The 19,072-nt window shown below is 38.8% G+C and overlaps 1 protein-coding gene across 6 annotated transcripts in view; it reads left to right on the forward strand.

The window, feature by feature from the left end:
- Nucleotides 1-19,072, forward strand: part of KCNQ1 (potassium voltage-gated channel subfamily Q member 1) — a 367,457-nt gene that overhangs the window by 20,464 nt on the left and 327,921 nt on the right. Inside the window, exon 1 of one of the 6 annotated variants that reach the window (XM_080405259.1) lies at nt 10,910-17,424. The exons of the other annotated variants lie outside the window; for them this stretch is intronic. The gene's annotated coding sequence lies outside the window, so the exon portion shown is untranslated. Of the gene's footprint in view, nt 1-10,909; nt 17,425-19,072 lie in introns of those variants that run through there. 6 annotated transcript variants of the gene reach the window in all.

Raw genomic sequence — 19,072 nt, forward strand, 5'->3', positions numbered from 1 at the left:
TCCTTGGTGTTTGCTGAATGGAGCTACCACACCTGAAGACAGCTGTCTGCATTCCTTCATGATCCTCTAGCTCTTGAGCCATTTAAAAGCTGTGATTTCAGGTGTGTGACAAAGACTTTTATGGATCTACTATGCCTGCAGCTGGCAGGAACCCTCTTTCTAGTAAGCGTAAAGTTTCAGCAAATAAGAGGCCTCCAAAATCAAATTAATCCCTCCTTCAAGAAAAATATTCTGCCAAGATTAAACTTAAAAAAGCCCAGAACCCATCATTAATTTTTGCTTATATATTCTCTCAGATGTCTTTAAAACATCTGTGTCCTTATAGTACAGTGATTGCTAATTTACTTGGTGATGACTGGGTACTGTGTATATACTGTTGTAGGGTGTCTGTATTATATACTTAGAAGCCCACATGGGTAGGCATATAGGTAACTTCTTGCTGGCGGTCGTATGGTTTCCTTAACTCAACTTGAATTTAGTGCTGTAAATTTTTGTGCTGCCTGGCAAGTAAATTTGCATATGCATGCACCTTTCACCTAATTGCAGTGAAACTTTTAATAAGGTTGTCCATCCTGTTTCCTTCTTTTCCATTACACTCATATGAAAGCATCCTAAGCTAAAATATCCTTTGCTGTCTGCATCACTGCACCCTGAAATCCAAAGGCATCCTTATTCCAAATTCTTGAGCTACTTGAATGAGAGCTGTAGTTCTCATTCGTGATTATTGCAGTGCTGTATTGCAGTTGCAGAGTCTCAGCCTAAATCTTGTATCAGCGTATGAACTTCTTAACCACTAGTAGTACTATCACCAATTCCTCCTGTGTGTAAACAGTGTTTGAGTCCCTGTGTGAACCTATTCTTTGCTTGAAAGAAAGAGCCCAGAAACAGAAGAAAACAATGTGCTTTCTTCTGGGTGGAATGAAAAATGGTTTTGGAACTTAGTATGTATATGTTGTACTATTAACTCTGAGATATTTTCCAAATATTTTACTTGAGAACATATCAACTGAGGCAGTGATAAAATTGAGAAATCTGTCATTCTCAAGGCTGCATCCTCTGTGGTACCTGATGCAAATGCATCAGAGAACCAGGCTGGCCAGTGATTCATTTCCTGTATGCTTTTGGATCAGCAAAGCTTCAGGTGGGGATAACGAGCTTTAAATAATTTCATTTGCTACAGGAAGCTGTACTTTTGTATCTAAAGTATAAATAATACATTGTGTATAATGGACAGATTTTAATTTATTTTTATGAGCTGGGGGTGCCATTTTAATTGCTGCTTAAACAACAAAGGTTCTGCTGGCAATTAAAGGGATCTGTGCACTTAGGAATTTGGAAAAAACCTGTCCTGAATAACTTAACAAACCAACCCAAAATACTGATGAAAATACCCAAAACAACAACAAGCCAACACCCTAAAAATCTCACCTTTGTATTCACTGCTCAGTGTTACAGCTGATACAGGAAAGTAAGTATGTGTTAGAATTATTAATGACTTTTCTAGTGTATATACTAAATATTTAGAATGTTCTGATATTACTGTGCGTTGATTTTTCTTGCCAGGTTGCACTGGGACTCAAATTATTAATGTTGTCGATTTAAATCTTAACAGTTAATATGTTGAAAGCTACCTGTGATTGCATAATCTTCAGTCTTAGTTAATTTTTCTCTATTTATTTGGGCTGATGGGAAACAGGCCCTGAAACTAGATTTAAATGTAACTACAATAGCTGAGGTGACAAAGCTGGAAGGAGAAAGAAAACTTTGTTGAAATAATCTAGGCTGAATAGCTAAGGTTATGTATTCTTCAGGCGCTTAGAGCCAGAACAACCTATTGAGTCTCTTGTAAAGACAGTCTTGTGGATGGTGAAAAGTGATTCAAAATGTTGGAAAGCATTTTTGGTTTTATTTCTCTAACATAAAACCAGGGCCAGCAAAACTAAATTATGTTTGGCCTACGTTTTGTTCTCTGTTTTCAGTGTCCATTTTTCTTCTGGTGTAGGATGATTTGGAAGAGAAAAGGGAAAGCAAGTAGAAGTACTAGCAGCCTGTGTCTTGTGATTGGACCTCCAAGAACAATATGCTCAGTTCTAGCAGTTGTGAACTTTTCCTTATATTAATAAAACAAGTGAGACTTGTAAAAGGAGGATGAAAAAACAATCAAGAACTCAAAACTCCCCAAACTGTTTCATTAGATGACTGAAATTATAAGATAATAGAAGTATGTCTTAAGATTGCTCAAACCAGGCAAACGAGAAATTAATCAGTACTTGATGATTAATTAAAACCCTAATTTGGAATGAGAGGGGTTTTTTTCTTCACCACTGTCAATTTAAATTCAAAATAAATGCATGCTAATGGTTGAAAACTCCTCAACAGTATGAATGTAGTGAAAATCACCCTTGGCTAAGTTGTATGCACCTGTGTTCCTCTCTGAAGAACTTTTGAGTATGCATTCCAGTTAAACTCTTGTGTCATTCAGCTAATGAACAAAAAGCCACAATTCTCAAGAAAGACTGAAAATATAGAAAGACATTTTCTAGATTATTTTTTTAAATGTCTTCGGAACATCTTTGAGGGGAGATCACAGGTAATCAATTTCTTCTAGCTTCTTGAAAGAAGTGGGATGTTCAATGTATTTTTCCCCAAGGCTACCTTACTGTTCAGGTCCCTGGTTACACCTTTTGTCCTGTGATGCCTTGTCCAGCAGTAGGCCCATCTTAGAGTTGGCTGGCATTGGCTTCATTGGACATGGGGGAAGCTTCTGGCATCTTCTCACAGAAGCCATCCCTGTAAGCCCCCCTGCTACCAAAACCTTGCCATGCAAACCCAGCACAACAATATTGCAGGAATGAGGAAAAAATGCAGTGTATACAGCTAACAGTCACACATAGAAAGTTTCAGATGTCCTTTTTCTGTTTTTTGCTGTCTTGGCTTCTAGGGGCATTGATTGTTTGGACCTCTGTAGTACTTAAAAAAAAAAAAAAAAAATCAGGCAAAAGGTGTCTCAGAACACTTAGAGCTAGCTGCCATTTCTGGCAAAGCAGACTGTATTAATAAGCTTGGCACTCATCTTTTTATGGGTGTATTTTATTGTTTCTACATGTGCATTTGATTACCCAGAAGACCTTTAGTTTCCTGCCCTCTCAAGGTGGAAAACTGCAACAGCTATAACCATCAGTGCAATGTGACATGCAAACAGTGACCTTGAGTGTGTTGGACTGGCTTCCTTGCCTTATTTGGGAACCGCTGGTAAGAAGCCATGCAGATAAAACACAAGTTTGAACACCGCACCTTAATAACAGCAGCAGTGGTCTAGGGGAAACAATGTTACAAGCTGCACTTTAAATATTTATCGTTAATGAGTTAATGTTACAAATCTTTTGCAGAAGAAACAAAGGCCATTTGCGTCAAGAGTTTCCATGTTGTGTATTTAAACAGTGTTAGGAAGAATTCTTGTGTGTGAACAATAGCACATGATGAGAGGATGGTTTGTTCATCTGATGTGTGCTCATCTAAACTGGATTGTTATCGAGTGCCATCAACACACCTGGGAGAAATAAATGTGTGACATTCTACAAATAGGCTCTTGCATTACACTGCTCTGTGGGCTTAGAGGTTTGGTTTTTCCCCCCTTGCCCTCTGGAAGCATTGTGTGCCCTTAGCTGTTCGCGATTTGCATCTGCAAACCGAAGAGCCGACTACAGCTGCCAGTATTCAGTGGGTCAGTCTGTGGTTGCAGTCTGTTCCACTTGTGACTGCGGTGTGTCTGCACGTACTTGAGCCCATTCTCCTTTAGGCCATTGTGTGTGCAGTGTCTTTGCAGCTGATTAATTGTGTAAAAGAGGAACCGGCTTTGTACTGATGAATTTGGTTGAGCATTTGGTTATCTACTTCACCTAGAATCAGAAGTGCAGTGAAATTAGTTTACTTTGGGAGACTGAATAAACAACAGGTGAAAGAGCCCAAACTAAATTAATTATTTTTGATTGCCCAAAAGTTCCATTAAATCCGTAGATATACTGGGTCTTGTTTTCAGAGATACCAAGCAATGAACATTTGAGGGCACCCCCTTGGACTATATCTGCTTTTTTTTTTTTTTTTTTTACCTGACTTGAAGACTTCCTAACTCTAAAAAATGCTGTTAGAGAACTAACTAAACTTTGAAACACACTGCAAACCTGCAAACATCCTCCTGTTGAACATCCTCTTTCTGAAAATTTCTGCTTCTCTTTTTATTTTTAGAATTGCCAAAAGTGGGTGATGGGAAATATTTTCAGTTGGTCACTTTTCCATGCTCGCCTGTTCCCTTTGCAGCAGTGACAGAACAGGAGAGAGGAAAAAAGTGCATTTAGAAGACAGTAAAAGGAGGGAGGGAGAAAATTGTCACCAACCATTTTTCCCCCTAAAGTCATGACAGAGACAGGATTTAGTTGCCACAGCTTTTTGGAAAATGCCCCAAATCTCGTGGGTAGGATTTGGCCATGGTGTATGGTGAGGGGTCTCAAAACATGGCAAAGGCAGTCCCTGGAAGTCTGTCGTTTAAGACCCCTTGGTAACTTCTGCTGCTAAAGGAGTGTGTGTTTGAATGTTTGTGACCTGTTAGTATACCTTGCTGAAATACTTGATGCAATTTTTTTAACTCCTGCATGCTACCTGACAAGTCTGTCCTGTTTACCTTCAAGGCACTTGGTGAAGCCTGCTGGTTAAAGCACATTATGTTGACACCATTTTCTTTGGTCCAACATGGGATTTAATTTTGAAGCATATGTTTTTTTTTTTTCTCTTAAACTTCAGTGTAGCTGCTATTGTGATGGGTTGCCATCAACAAATGATGCCTCTATTAAGAAAAATACCAAGCCCTTTCCTGCAAAATTAATGCAGATTTTTTCTTTTCTAGTCCGTGTGAGGCTTTATAAATACTATTTCACACAAGAAGAACAGGCAAGTGACTGTCGCTTCCTGCTGTGTTTGTGTTGGGCTTGGGGACAAAGGTAAAAGCACTGATGGCTTTATCCTTATACTAAATCTAATGGACTTACTCATATAAGGATTTCTGTGCTGGTGGAAACAAAAGTCATTTTTCCAACTCTCAAAACCTGTAGCAAAAGATTGTTGGGATTATGTGGGTCTCTACTAGCATCATCAGTCTTGCACTATGAATCTTGTGTGTCTTTTTTGCTAACAGAAGTGTACAAGTTGCAAAATGCCAGCAGACTTGCTCCAGGCAGACAGTCTTCCTGATCGCATGCTGGCTGATAAGTTATGCATAGTATTCTTCCAAACCTGTGATTTGAAGGGAATAGCTGTTGCATCTTTCTCCCTGATTTTTGGGTTCATGGAGTTTTGTTGTTCACCTTACCACATCAGATACATGAAACAACAGGATTTCATTCTTTTGGTAATACATAGATTAAGTGGCACTGCCTGGAGGAAGATGAGGAAGGGACTGTCTGTCTTAGCGTGGAAAAATTTTACCTCTCACTTAAATCTTCCTCTGAACTATATCGAACCAGAGAAGGATGTTCGAGTCTATTCTGGGTCAAAGCCCAGGAAACTTGTGAATCTTTTTTGCTTGGATTTCTTTAGAAAGTATGCTGTGAACTTTATATCCTGAAGAGTCAATTTCCAGATGGTTTCAGGCAGATGAATCTTGTGATGCAAGGGATTTCCTTTTTCCTGATTGCTCCATTGTTGGCTTCTCGCCCTTGTGTCTGTGGCTCAGTGGATATAGCTTTTGAGGGTGAACTTCCAGTAGAGTTGAATGAGAATGCTTACAATGCGTGGCAGCCTTAACTACAGCAGGACACTAAGAATAGTGGTGTAGGCTGTGACTTGTCAGCTCTAGCTGTTACACAGAGAAGAGTCTCTGCTGTGTTCTTTTTTGGCTATTTTGAAGATGGATGCAACATTTGCCTTTCTGCAGTTGTCAGGGGACTCTTTACCCCACCTCTACTACCCTCAGAGCGACAAGCCACAGCGACATAGTCCATCTCTCTCAGCGCCCTCAGACACAATATGTCTGGTCCTGTGGCCTTGCATAGGATGAGTTCTCTCAGTTCATCCCTAACTGATTTCTTCCTGGTGGTCTATCTTCTCCTTGAACCTTGCATCTAAGCAGAGAGGTCTGGGAGACCTTGCTGGTGGAGACTGAGGCAAAGAGGGAATTGAGTGCCTGAGCCTCTCTGTCTCTGCTGCCATTAAACCACCCACTTCATTCAGCAATAAGCCTGCATTTTCTGTGTTTAGTGTTTCACTACTAAGCTAGTAGTAGAAGCCCTTCTGGACGTCCATGACGTTGCATCCAGGTGTCAACTGCAGCCAAGCTTTGGGAGCCTGTGGCACCTAGTATTCGCAAGCTGTCTCCTGTCCAAGCAGTAACTGGGCCTGACCTGTCTCATTTCCAAGATGGGTGATATCACGTGTGTTCCAGGTGAAGTGGTGATGAGACAATAGACCACAAAAGGTAAAACTTTTTGAATATTCTGTGATTTCAGAGAGTAAGATCACAAAGGAAATGCAATTTAAAATGTGTGTGCCTGCATATGAGTATGCTGTGGTTTCCTTTCCAGGCTCTGTGCAGTTCTAGCAACCAATCTGTCTTTCACCTTCAAAGACTGGAGGTGTGTAGCTAAGGAAAGATAAATTTTGACTTGGGACATTGATACATAAATGCTGGTTCATAGAACTGAGACAAGTTAACTTTAACTTGAGCTATGATTTTAGAGGTGTACAGTACTTTTTTATAAAGCTTGATCTTTGATAGAACAAAAGGTGTGACTAAGGTCTTTAATGCTGCTTTCCTTCTATCTGTAAACACACAGTGAATCTAAGCCTTAAACTTCATTCTGAGTGAAGACAAGACAATGGCTAATTATTCTGTATTGGTACTGCGTGATGTTGTAACAACTTAGAATGCTGTGTTACCATACACTCAACCAATTGCAAGTCAGCCACTCTCTCTTTCTCTCCGTATGATGTGGGCAAGTACCGGTAAGTCTGTGTTTGTGTTAACTTGGCTTTAAATTAGAGATGACTCTATTCTGACTCAAGTAAAATACCTGAAATCACTGCTTTAGCTTCTCTCGTTCTTTGCTCCCCTTCTCCCAAAATAAAATCAGAAAACACAAATCTTCCTATCATTTAATTGAAGTAAAACACCTTTCATACTTCACCCGCTCCCTAGATTCCTTGTGGACCTGGTACAGCTTTGAAGATCTTGGCACTCTGTATCTCTCTGGGCTGGACCACTGCTCAAAAGCTCATTTCCTCATTGCGTTGTTCCACAACTGTTACAGTGTTAACAAGGCCAGAAAGAAATACTGGGAAATTTGTCCATCCATAACATTTGAAAGGTCACACAGGTTTAAAAAGAGCAAATGAAAACCCCAACAGATGTTGGCTGCCTTATAACAGGTAGAAATTAATTTATCCCAACACAGAATGCTCATGCAAGGATTTGCCTTGCTGCAGAGACGGCGTGGTGCAAAGAGATCTGTGTCTGTGCCTACTGCAGTGGTGTGACCCTTCATCTCTGTGTAAGGTGTAGAGGTCTCTGCTTACACAAAATCCTGAATCAAACAATGGACTTGAACAGTTTGTGTGCAGAATTATTACACCCTTTGTATTTGGGAGGTTATGGAATGGAAGAGAATTCTTCAGAGAATAGTGTGTTTCACCCCTTTGTTAGCTAAATCTCAAAATATGTAGTAAACAAAAATCACCTGGCCATAGTGCTACGCAATTGCCTTCCCAAATGTTGATAGGAACCACTGATTCTTCTGTAATGCTTAAGCTTGTAACATGGGGTTTTATCTTCAACATGGATTCTGCAAATCCTTGTGTACATCTATGTTTTGAGCATTTTCTAGTATAAGATGCAAGGAGACACATGGCATTCTGTGTTCCTTCTGGCATATAAACCTCATCTAAGTTAATATAATCTTGTATTTGAGCTACTGCTTTGTTAAGTCTTTGGCAAATGTAGCCTTGCTCTGCTTCTAAACATACATGGTGCAGCTATAAAGCACCTTTTTCTTTTTTTTTTTAAATTGGATTATTTTTGCCCTTTCACCGTTCTGTTAGCTTTACCAGTGGTCTCTCCTTTTCAGTTTTTCTCAGGTATAAGCCCTATGATTTTGGATTTTAAGGCCTTCAGCTTATCTACTCTGTATCATTTTCTCAATGTCTTAAGGCCAGCTTAGGAACTCCGAGCAACTTTTGCTTTCTGCCTTCATTCCTTTGAGTGAAACTATCAAGCAAATACTTTCTCCCTGTGTTTATGAAGTGACTCTCTCTAAGCCTTCTCCAAAAGATGCAAATTTCTTACAATTTAAACACCTACATAGCTTATCAAGTTTCTTCCTAGCTGTCATGACAAAATAGTTAAGCAGTTTCTGGGGGGACACCACAGCCTATAATCTGTGTTACGTTGTGGGAAGGGTCAGTGGTGTTGTACAAAAGGAAAATACAGAGATGGAGGTTAAAATTGAGCGTGGGAGCCTTGGGTGTGGCCAAAGCTGTTTCGGTCCTTATGTCTCCACATCTTCCATGCCCCATTCCCCAGGCAGGATGCCTCCCCTTTGCTGAGGGGGAATGCAGGGGTTGCCCTCTCTGTATGGAGCCCTTCCCTGGAAGACAAGGAGAGGGTACTGGGGGCACATAAGAACTAGGTCAGGATCTTTCTTGAGGGTGGTCCTAGTTCTTGCTTGCTGGTGGGTGTGCTGGACTTGTTGGGATGCAGTGCCTCTTTCCCTGCTGAGCTGGCAAGAAATGTCTCCATCAGTGCCTGCCCAGGCTTGGTGGTGCCTGCACTGGAATTGGTGAATGGCTTGGGGATGCTAACTTAGGTGTAAGCCATACTGGGCAAAGCCAGGAGGCCGCTCTCCTGCTGCCTGCTGGTTTCTTAGGTGCGAAGAGCTGGCCCAGCCAGCACGTGGAAATCTGTGTGAAACTCTCTGTTAAAGGCCAGGTCCTTGGGGATCTGTCTTCAGCTCTGCATTAAACTTGCTATATGACCTTGTACAAGTCACTTAATCTCTCTGCTGTTCATTTTCCTTTGCTAGCAAGGAACAAGTAGAAAAACTAGATACTGCTGAATTTCTTTAATATATTAAGTAGGGAAGTCCATGGAATGGGAGATCTCTTAAGGTAAATCAATTCATCTAGAACTAGACCTTTCTTGTCACAGTGTATATTGCAAAGCATGGAAAAAATGGCCATCCTTAATTTTTGTTAATTGCTTTGGTAGCTCTAAGGTTATCTACAATCATTAGTGTGTGCATATTTACTACAGACAGAGAGGTGAGCTGTAAATGGCTTTTATGAATAAGCTTTTCCACCTCTAATGAACTACAGGCTGATTGTTAATAGTGAAACCAAAATTATCTTCTAAGCCTTCTTATGGTGCAGCAATAATAAAGCAAGTTGTGGTGGCTATAATGTAAACAGGAATAACAGGTTGAGTAAACATTAAAAAAAAAAAAAAATCCTACCCAACAAAAAAAGCAGCTTTCCAAGACTTCTAAAAGCTTTTTATGGATAGTGTTTAAGCCGGTGCAGTGCTGCAGTTGCCTCTGTACCGTGTTCTTGTTTACCCTGTGACAGGCATGTCTGCCTAAAGGATATATAGGTGATCAACCAGACGATATGCTAGCATCTGCTGCTCTTGACCCCATTGTCACACTAAAAAAAAAAAAAGAATCAGAAAAATTGGAAACTTCTTTTTCTTTAATCTTTTTATTTTCCTAGACAGCATGTTCATTAATCAGTGCAACTACGCTGGGGCCAGGCATGCCTTCCTGAACACAGAGGAAGGCCAGCTTGGTTTTCAGCTGTGACTGATGAAAAAAATTTTCTGAAGGAATAGGTTTAAGGAAGACATTTTCCTGAGACCCCTGAAAGTCCCATTTCAGAATGCAGTAATGCTTAATGAGAATGCATTGCTTTTGAGAATGTGTCTTTTAGATGTTCTTGTAGGAGAAATTATTCCTAAGTTTCTTAAAAGGGCTTTGAGATAACTAACCTGGGAACTGTGTGAGTAATGTAATGACATGCAATGAAATATGTGCAGTACCCTCTTTCTGACCTGTCATTACTGGAAAAATTCTGCCTAAAATACTTTCTACAATAATTTGAATTTTTTTAATCACAAAGGAAGACGACTTTGAGAAGCAGCACTGTAAGCAGTGTTTTTTATCACATTGAAATGATATTTAATGGCTTATGAAGGGCAGGATCAGTATATCCATTGAAAAACACTTCAATGTAAAAACATTTGTCTCAAAAGAAGACTTATTGTAGATAATTCTCATTTTTCTCTGAAATGTAAAATTTCCATTTTTATGGAAAAAATGGAGGCAAAAAGGCTTTTTGCTTTAACTTTTTTGGAGGTTTTTTTTGCTTTGTTTTGTTTTTAGTAAATAATGGCTTGTCTTTTATTGCCTAAGTCAGAAAGTGGGAAGGATAAAAAAATAGAAAGATTGTGCTTAGAAAATTTAAGTTTAAAAAATAAACATCCATTTAAGTGATCACAACTTTTGACCAGATTTTGGTTTGTGTATTAATTTATGTTCTTAAAAGATAAATACATAAATAAAGTAAAGCTTTCACTCATTTTAATGAAACAAGAATGCCTTCTCAAATGCATCGGTACCAGCACAGCAAACTGGAGTTGGGACTTAAGCTTGCCTTTGAAGTGTGTACAGAAGACTACTGGAAATGGCACTGGGTGTCCATGGGCGGTTGTGACAAATCTTGCTGCTGCTTTGGGGCCATCTGCTGGAGTCTCCCACCAGGAGCCTCATTTCTCCCATGCCTGTGTTACTGCAGACAGACTATTTGCTTCTCCACTGAACCTCGCCCCCCCCCCCCCCCCCCCCCCCCCCCCCCGCTCCCCTGGCTCTTACCAATGGTCTGCTTCTGATGCCTTCCATTTCCAAACTGTTCCTGTGCCCCTATCTCTTAATCATGATAGGGAACAGCAACAATTTATCTGACAGTTTAGCTTTGTGTAAAGGAGTCAGTCTCAGGGAAAAAAAACCCAAACAACAAACCAACAAAAAAAAAAAAAAAGAAAAGATTTGAACAGGTGATCTTTATCTGTCCAAAAAGAGCCTGTTTCTGGAAGTAATCTTTACTGTGGGACTGATAAAGTTATTTTAACTTATTTAAGAGACTGTGGTGAATGATGAACATATCTCTGTGCCAACTTAAGCAGGACACAGAAACTTCATGGGTCATTTAAAACTTCAGGGATTGTTGTTTCATATAAAGGAGCTTCTCGCTCTTCAGAATAATCGGGATTTTTTTGTTAAAGTCTATTGCTGAGGGAGTCCGTGATGTTACTGCTAAAACATAACTATTTTGTTTGCTAATGTGTCCCACTTATTCATCTGCAATGCTGGGTTTTTCTGAGCTCAAATGTAGGTCTGGAGCCAGACTTCTACTGAAAATAATATATTTTTATTTTAAAACACTGTTTTCCTGTAAATCTGTGTCAGAGATAGGGAGGTGAAATTGCTCTCTCCTTCCCAATTAATAATTCACATCAACAATATTTATTTGGATATCCCACAGTAGCAGGATTTTCTCTTGGTATTTGTTGAGTAATGGGAAATAGTATGTAAGAGGAAATCTGGAAATGTGAAGTTTATAAATCAATTGTCCTTTAGTGTGTTGTTTTGTGGGTTTTTTTTTTGGAGACCAATTGTAATAACTCTTTCTAAAAGTGATTATTTTATGGGGAAGAAACCTTGGGCATGGGAACTTGGTATTTATTTGTTTACTTATATTTTTAATGGTTGTGGCCCTTTGAGCAGCAGATAGTCAAAATCTGTGTCACTATTTACTGTATTTATCTAAGAAATGTTAAGAAAAATATAAGTAATACCTAAGAAACATAAAAACCTGAGGCTTGCAGTGGTATCCAGTTACTGCATTCAGTGTCGCTTCATGCGGTAGTCATGTGCAGACTGCCTAGAGTGGGAATCTGCCCAGGCAATTGCTTGGAGAAGAAAAAAAAGAATACATAGACTGAGAAAGCTCCCTTCCACTTTTTCTTTCTTTTTTTTTTTTTTTTTTTTAATTTTTATTTTTTAATTAAGCGTATCCTGTCGGCTGGTCAAGAAATTAATTCTGCTCCATCAGATTATGAGACAAATGTTATTTACTATGCACATTAGAGATACTTTGTTATTTTCCCAAATCTGCTGCCAAAGACCTTCCAAGTAGAACAATGCTTTTGTTTGTAGTGACGAAGGTGAAACTGCATAGACAAGTATTCTCCAATGGCACAGGTGCCATTTCAATGATGTCTGTAATCAAACCATGTCCTTCAGGCTTACGCTGTACTTCTAATGCCGTTTGGCATTACGGGTGTTCCTCAGCCTTCTGCAAATTTTGAAGTTCTTTCTGTCTTTAAAAACAATATTAGTTATTGAAGGTTTGGTTTTGATATTGATGAACAGAAAGGGTAACCCTTCTGTTTCCAGCTGGTCCTGTGGACTTCAAGGAAATGAAACATGTTACTATTAAAGCTGGTTTTTTGTTTAATAAAAAGAAGTCTTCGTGGTCTGGCTGAAATTCTGAAGTCTATAGGACTTTCTTAGCCTGTTCCAAAAAAAATCCATTAAAAATGAAGTTGCGCTTTAATCTGGGCAAATCTTTTTGGAAATAAGAAATGAACATTCCATTAAAGCTGCAGTTTGAAAAGGAAGGTCTACTATTTTTGTCCTTTGTAATTTTCTTTTGTCGTGTGGCTTGCAAGGTGACTAGTATGTCCTGAACATTGTAATTCTTACCTGTCTTTAGTTAGTTTAACATTTATTGGTTAGCATGGAATAAGAATTCTGAATCTTCTACTTGACTAACTTTGGAGTTTATTAAATTCACTAGAGATTGAATGGTCAAAGGTGATTAGGATCTGTAACTGGAACTACGTCTTCAAGAGGGGTCAGTGCTTTAAGTTGAAAATCTTTTCAAAAGAATCATGGCTGAGCTCCTGGATGATGAACATGGATACATGGAAATCTGATCCTTACGTGCAAGAATTTTATGCGTAACTTGATGTACATGAAGCCTAATGATTTAATTGTAATGCACTTCCAGAAGTGCCTTCAAAATATTAGACTGCTTTGAATAGCTTTCATTATAGCCATACAAATCTTTGTTAAAAAGCAAAGTAAAAAGTTTAGCGTTCTTGACAGGGGATTCTATGTCACCACGTTTCTTTGAGCTTTCATCTCTGCTGTTTTCTCTTTTGTGCACTGCCAGCAGAATCTACAGGATGTAGTTCTAAACAATAAATTCCGTGACTGAAAATGAAACGGGTAGAATTAATAGATACCACTAAACAAATTTCTGCCAGAGAGTGTCTTACTGAATATGGTGACTGGCAGCCAGATATACACGTGGAAGGATATCAATTTACTGCAGTGTCACACAGGTGGGTGAACTTGACCCTGCAGTTTCCTTAGGGTCTTGGATGCTGCTGTGATGTTGGTAACACTTGTTTAAAATGTCTAGTAGTTTAGGGCCAAGAATAGTATCTTCAAGTATAATTTTGCCATGAGGTCAGATGTTGCTCAGATGGATGTTCTTAATATGTTGGTAGATCATATCAATACATTTTACTGACACTTTCTAAACATACACTTGACATGGCTGCTTAATCTCAAGGGCACTGAACTTCGATAGAAAATCATCATTTTGTATTTCCTGGTAGTTTAGCCATGAGATGGTGACTTTCTGGAGAGAGCTCTTCAAGGTCTGCTTCTCATAAAGGCTTGCACCCCCATACTTACCTTTATGTATTGTAAAGTAACAAATTTATGTTTATAATGATTATTCATTGCAGAGGGCCACATATAAAACTAAGTACATACTTAGAAATACTGACACTTTAAAAAAGAAACATGCAGGAAATTAAATATTGTGTACTGTGGTTTAATGCCCTAATACTTCTGCTATTTATAAAGCTTAAATAAGGTGGAATTATTTTGAACCCTAAATTTGAGTAATATTTTTGATATCTTCATGTTGCAGATGTGCTACATGCTTTCCTCTGTGCAATTGAAGCCAGTTCTTATTCAAGCTTTTACGTAGGTCAGGCCTTGCAATGTTAACAATTAACTGGAATTTCGTTTATTAAAGTCAATTAATGTGCCAAAGAATGAAAATCCTGTTTAGCATTTTTCTGACATTTATCACTCTTTTCAGAAATGTGTTCCATGCTGTTTGCAAGCACTTGCTCTGTATAATTTGAAAGCCTTAGCAAGAGCTTTAATAGAAATAATTTTATGTCCATGTTAACGTTGGAATAGTAGACTATGCAGTGTGCCATCTCCCATGCACTGCACCCTTGCTTCCTCATACTGTCTTGCAATGATATGTCAGAATTATGAGAAATATTGGAAGAACTTAATAATCCCAAGATAAATTTCATAGCTAAGCTCCCCTGCTGTTTCCAGTGAAGATTTGCTTTTGAGCTGGAATCTGCCCTGACTGAAGCCAACTTCAGCAAGCATTTAATCAAGTGCTCAATGTCCAATTGAATTCAGATGAGGCTAACTACATGTTAAAGGATAGTGTCAAATCATAGCCTTAAAATGATGCATCTTAGGAACAGTTCTTTTTAAGTTCAGGGAGATGGAATAGCATAAACAAAAGTTCAGAGGGAGTTTCCATCCAAGGCTTCTTTTGCTCTTTCCTTTTGATAGCTTTGCAGCTAGCTGCATGAGTGCACTGACCTTCTCCACTACTGCGGGAGATCACAGGACTAGCAGCAAAAGTTGGGAGTCTTAAGAAAATCCATCAACGTTATCCATTGGCATTCTGAATCTGAGGTCTCATTTACAATGGCAGAATAACATTCATACATATAGCAAAATATTTGCTAGCTCCTTATGGAGATAGGTTGGTGTTGTATGCCTGACTTTAAAGCAGCTGTGCTAGCTTTCCCCCCCTAAGGCTGTGGCCCATCTTTATATGTGCCATAAAATGTTGCCATCTCTCAGGTCTGCTTTTTGTTAACGAATTTTGATAAATCTTTGCTCCCGAAGTTACCTGACTGAGAATGTGAGATTTTACTACAGCACAAATAAGGTTTCTTTCTTCTGCAGTATCAAAAAAGAACTCCTGGAAATGTTTAGATGCCTCACATTTTTTAAGAGTGAAAACATGGTGTTTGGGCAGCTGAAGTTGGCAATGGCATGAGGTTGACCCATGCTGATGTATTTTTATTGCATAATGTTACAGTAATAAGTATGCCTTTAATTTATGCTAATTGAGGAAAACAGTCTAAATTAATAAACTAACATTTATAATATAAAATATACATTTTATAATCAATTTTTCTGATCATTATAGTAAGTCTTTTAAAATTACAGCTACAGAAAAGTTTGTGGAAGAGGAAAAATAAAGCGCATGTCTGGCAGCTTCAGCGGTGAGGCTGTTACTGTGAGTGCAGGAGGTTTGTGTCTCCAGTTAATAGCTAGGGGGTTTGTTATGTTATTTAGAGCCACTGTATTCCTGAATAGGAGCCCTTCCTGTAAGGTTCAGCGTGTTAAGCATCTCACACCTTTGATGATTACTTCATCTTAACTTCTCTTATTACAAGGAAGTTCTTTGGTAGTTGAGTGTACAAGTTTGAAGTCCCATTTTGAAATGAAAGTATTTTGGACTCTAAATCGCCTTGTAATGTAACTTGGATGCAGACCTTAGAATGATTATAATTTTCTTGGACAATTTTCTTGTAATGTTACTTTGTTTTCTTTGGGGCAGAGATTTTTTCCCTTTTCTTTCTTTCTTAATTTTATTACTTTCCTTTAGTATCCTATTCAAAGTTCATGAATTTTTTTCTGTTCAGTATATTGGCTGGCGGGTATGGCTGGAAAAGACAGATGAGCTCAAAGTCAAGTGAGTCTTCCATTTAATGCTCGACAGTTTCGCTGATTTTCTTCCGCCTTTATCAGTTCATTTTAAAAGATGTTACTTTTTTCTGTGAAGCTGGGTTCGCTCATGTACTCAGCTTGCTATGGTGACAACATCACAGCTGCTGCTGTAGATTTCAAATAGATTGCAAGTAGATTGCTGTTGGAGGAGTGCTACTGATACACTGAAGTATAAAGTTTCTTAAGATTTTACACTAGCTTGAGATTTTCTCATATGCTGAAACTACCAACCTGCTCTTTGATTACAAATGATTAGTGGTGGCAGTTAAGAAAAACAGTTGACCCAGGTCATGCCATTTTTGCACTTTCAGGAAAACACTTTTTTCTTCAATACAGCTAAACTTGTTTTGCTTCAGTTTCATCTGTGGGTGATTGTGTTATCACTGATTCTTGTATTATTTCTCATAAAGTGTATGGTATTAATAAATATGCTAGTGTCTGTGGGGATGTTGAGTAGATTTGCAAGATTTATTTCTGAGAGGTTTATTTATAGATCAAAGTCTTCAAAAATTTTAATGCAATCCAAACAATAATGCAGACTTTTTAGCCCAGTGATAGACAATTGGAATTTCCATAAACAGCTAATGAACATAAACATCTAAGCTGGAATGACGGAAATAATTATCCTCATCATTTTCAGCCTGGAAAACTGTCTATTGTGTGATGAGGGCATAAAGCTAAAGCTCTTTAAGCACAGCATGGATTGCATTTTGGGAATTTATTTAGGCTTTTTTGAGGAAAAGGCATATTGAGCGTTTCTGTATTTCATGTCAGGTATTTATAGAGATTTTTATATTTACAGAATGATTCTGTCACTGTAAATGTAAATGCTGCCTGTCACTTTCTAGACTTTTTTCATTTTTTATGAATGAAAACTTCATGAACTTTTTATTTAAATTCCCTCCAGGGACCCTTGAAATTTCCATCATGTTTAGACCTAACTAAGAAAGTAAGGTTACCATAGCTTCCAAGTGTTATATCTTCCCTTCAGCAAAAATTCTCTGGAAATGGAAATATGTCTATCTGTTGAAATTCTCTGCTTTCACCTTAAGAATGTTAACCTGTCATGTATTTGCTCTTCCTTGTTTCTGAGCTGTGATGCATTAAGAGTGCCATGTTTCTCTCCCCAACCACCCTAGAAAAGTGCAGCAGAGAACTCAATGTGGAAAAGCTCAAGAGAAGGTAGCAATACTGATTTCTGTGAAAGCATCTGTCAGCCGTACCTTTAGATAATTAAAGCAGAGAATCATAATGGATATGGTGGTGACAGTACTTATCCCAGTCTCAGATCTTTCTCACAGTCTTCCATCGTACTTGCCAGCACTTATGAAAGTGCCTTTCAGACACAGTTGTGTCAGGAGAGAGGAGCATTAAAAGGCATTTGGGGGATCAGGTGAGGGGGTAGGCCAGAGCTGCTCAGGTCTGGTGTCACTTCTGTGATATTTGGAATAAATCAAATAAAGCATCTATCCAGGTCAGTAGCTCAAGGTATGATTACTTCTTCCCCATTTGTATGTTCAGCTGTCTGTGGCTTTTTAGTCCCTGCCACTGTTTTACTCTGTTCATAACTAAAGGCAAAGGATGCTGTCAGAAATGTCAATATTGTTTTCCTGTTGTGGAGGGGTTTTAGTGAGCTGGCAATGTGGGTGTTGGTTTATAGAACACATAGAAGTGTAAGCCCTGATTTGTACTGCAGTAAAATTAGCATACAGCTTTACATGAACCAGTAAATTAGTTGCACAATGTTGTGGGATAGTGCCTCTCTCCTCAGATGTGGAGACATCTGCTTTTTTTTGTGGAGACTTCTCCTTTTCTGCTGCCTTGTTTTGCTGCTTTAGGGTAGGATGGCATTCTGACTTGGCTATGTGGAATATCCAGAAGCTGGTAACTAAGCGTAAGCAAGCAGTTCTGTGAGCTGAGATGACCAAGTCTAGTTTTTCTGTTGTATTATCAGATGCATATGCTTTAGGAGGCATGATACAATGTCCTTTGATCTGTAATTGTAGAGGGAAAGTGATTAGTAGTGGTACTGCTGTGATGAAAGTAAATAGGAAAAAGAAAAAAGAGGGGTAATACGTACAACTCTTGAAAATGCTCTGTCAGAGGAAGCTATCAAAATAGTGTCCAGCCAGCCCAAACACAAGAAGCCATTAGGAGTAAATATTGTTGCTTTTAAAAAGAAATGTTGGGTATTTCAGGAAAGTATTTTCAAGTCTATTTTTTAAAAAATACAGTGTTTTACTTAGATCTATTTAATTTAGATTTGATAACATCAAAGCAGAGCAATAGTTTAGGCGTTTAAGAAGCTGGATTTTAGAGTCTGAGACCTTTTAGTATTTTTCTTTTGATATTTGGATACTAAATTATTTTAAACTCTGCTGCCTTGAATCTGCGGTTACAAGAAAAGTAGAATAGTGATGTGGTGAGCCCTTAGACTGACTATATAAAACTCCACCTAGAAAACAAGATTTCCTAGTATTGTGGCACTCGGTTTCTAGAACATACCTCTCTTTCCACCCCCACCCCCCACCCCCCGAAATAAAAACTTATCCAGAACTGGCCAATAAAAGGGAAGTCCTCTACTGCAGTAGAACAAACTTTTGCTTTCAGTGATGGTGTGCAACTGAGGTATTGTCCTAAGCCCGTGTTTGCATCTTTTATTTGTTTTTGCCTAAATCTGCCTATTGTATAAAACAGGCAGAGGTCCACCCCAACCCTTGCTGCAGCACAGTGTAAGGGTAATTTAGCCTCAGATCCTTTGAGGACCATTTGCAGGATGGTACCTGTTCTCTTCCTGGTGCCACCACCACCGAACGACTTGGCCTGGGCAGCTGAAAACCCATGGTTAAGCTCTGCTTATGCTTGCATGTATGCTTAAACCAAGGACAGGCTCAATTGATGGTCAGCTTGAGATGGGTCGTGTGTTAGAGCTGCAGGCAATGAGTGCACAGCAGTGGATGTCTTTCAGAACATGATGCTGGATGAGGTTGTGCTTTGAATGACGGGGTGCTGCAGGACTTGGGCAAACCTGAATGTGAAATTGAGAGGATGAGGACAGCACACAGGACTGTACTGGTTTCCTAATGGTATTTTAGAGTGATAAAAAGTGAAGGTGAGATATT

The sequence above is a fragment of the Falco punctatus genome (genome assembly GCF_963210335.1).
Source record: "Falco punctatus genome assembly, chromosome: 10".
NCBI lineage: Eukaryota > Metazoa > Chordata > Aves > Falconiformes > Falconidae > Falco > Falco punctatus.